This window comes from Triticum dicoccoides, chromosome 1A (genome assembly GCF_002162155.2).
Source record: "Triticum dicoccoides isolate Atlit2015 ecotype Zavitan chromosome 1A, WEW_v2.0, whole genome shotgun sequence".
Lineage (NCBI taxonomy): Eukaryota > Viridiplantae > Streptophyta > Magnoliopsida > Poales > Poaceae > Triticum > Triticum dicoccoides.
In genome coordinates this window covers 311,172,736-311,174,573 of record NC_041380.1, presented here as the reverse complement: position 1 = coordinate 311,174,573, position 1,838 = coordinate 311,172,736, and the positions used below count along the sequence as shown (strand labels likewise).

At 44.7% G+C, this 1,838-nt stretch overlaps 1 pseudogene; it reads left to right on the top strand.

Annotated features, from left to right (window-relative positions):
* LOC119352896 lies at nt 1-1,258 on the top strand (annotated as a pseudogene).
* The last annotated feature ends 580 nt before the right edge of the window (nt 1,259-1,838 follow it).

Here is a 1,838-nt window from a genome sequence, read left to right as displayed (position 1 = left end):
ATGCTTCGCTGTTACGCACCGGTGGTACCGATTCCAAACGACTTGAATTACCCTGCAGCCTATATAAATGTCCCGGAAGACCGTAGTCCATACGACTCCGTCACCCTCACCGTGGTCGACGACATCGCATATGCGGGCGTGACCATGCTCAACGCCATCAAACTCGGAGCCCAGCATGTGGCCAGCATCCAGGGCGACGCCGCCGCCGTCAAGTATGAGGTAGACGATATATATGTTGCACGTCGCTTGGCGCGAGGCGTGACAAGCTTACATTCTACTCCCTCCGTCCTATAATATAGGACGTTTTTGAACACTAGTGTAGTGTCAGAAAACGTCTTATATTATGGGACAGAAGGAGTATATTACTCCCTTCATTCCTCAATATTTTTATTTGTTTTTTTTTAAATTTCAACTAGTGACTACATATGAAACAAAATAAGTAAATTTACACTCTAAAATACGTCTATATACACTTGTACTCCGTTTTGAAAAAAATAATATATACACTCATACTTCCTCCGTTCCTAAGTATAAATTTTTATAAAGATTCAACTAGATGGATTATATACAGAGCAAAATGAATGAATCTACATTTAAAATGTATATATATACATCCGTATGTGGTTCATAGTGAAATCTCTACAAAGACTTATATTTAGGAACGAAGAGAGTACATGATAATCCATTAAAATCTTTAAAATAACAAATACTTAGGAACAGAGAGAGTATTTATTAATCAACACAAAGAGATTGACTACATGGCCGATGCACTTGCAGGTGAAAGGTGTGTTGTACCACGAGACGACGCACGTGTGGCAGTGGAACGGGCAGGGCAGCGCGAACCTAGGGCTCATCGAGGGGATCGCCGACTACGTGCGGCTCAAGGCCGACCTCGCGCCGACGCACTGGGGCCCGTAGGGGAGCGGCGACCGTTGGGACGAGGGGTACGACGTGACGGCCAAGTTCCTAGACTACTGCGACTCGCTCAAGGCCGGGTTCGTGGCGGAGATGAACAGCAAGCTCAAGGACGGATACAGCGACGACTACTTCGTGCAGATCCTGGGGAAGAGCGTAGACCAGCTGTGGAACGACTACAAGGCCAAATACCCCCAGCCCCAGGGCTGATCAATCGATGCAGATATATTCGTATAATGCATGCAGTTTGTTGCTGTATGTGTACCGTTCTACATCTACGTACCGATACAGTATACTTGTATTACTATACAGTTGATGTACTGTCTGGAATGGAATAAATCAACGTTGGCACGAATTGAGGAGACAAATGGTGTCAGAGAGAAGAGTTCTTGGCTAGATGGTTATTCTACCATGCACGGGGTATCCACCGTCCACCGCTGTCGTGAGATTGCCGCATTTTGTGATTGTTGGCAAAATTTATTGTGTTTCAAAGTATTACATGACGTTTCACTAGGTTTTTTTTTCTTGTTTTATAAAGTGTATCATAGTGTTTCATTGTGTACAGTGGCGGAGCCAGGAAATCTGAATGGACAGAGCCAAGAGCTGCTAAACTTGCTTGGGGAGGGCCAGACCAATGGAATACAAAGCGAATACACTGTTTTAGTAGAAATACTTAGTGTCCTAGTGAAAATATTTGCATGTTGGCCTGGGCCCGGGCCCTGGCTAGCACCCCTGTCTCCGCCACTGATTGTGTATAGCAATTCACTTGAAAATAGCTCAGATGGTTCGTTCATCATCGATAAGATTTACACCGGAGGAGTGTATCAGATCCAAGAAGCGAAGACCCAACGTCTCGAGACCAACTCCTGAAACCCTACTCTGCTATGTCGTTTTTATGCTTAGCTTTTTTCAATCTTAGTATA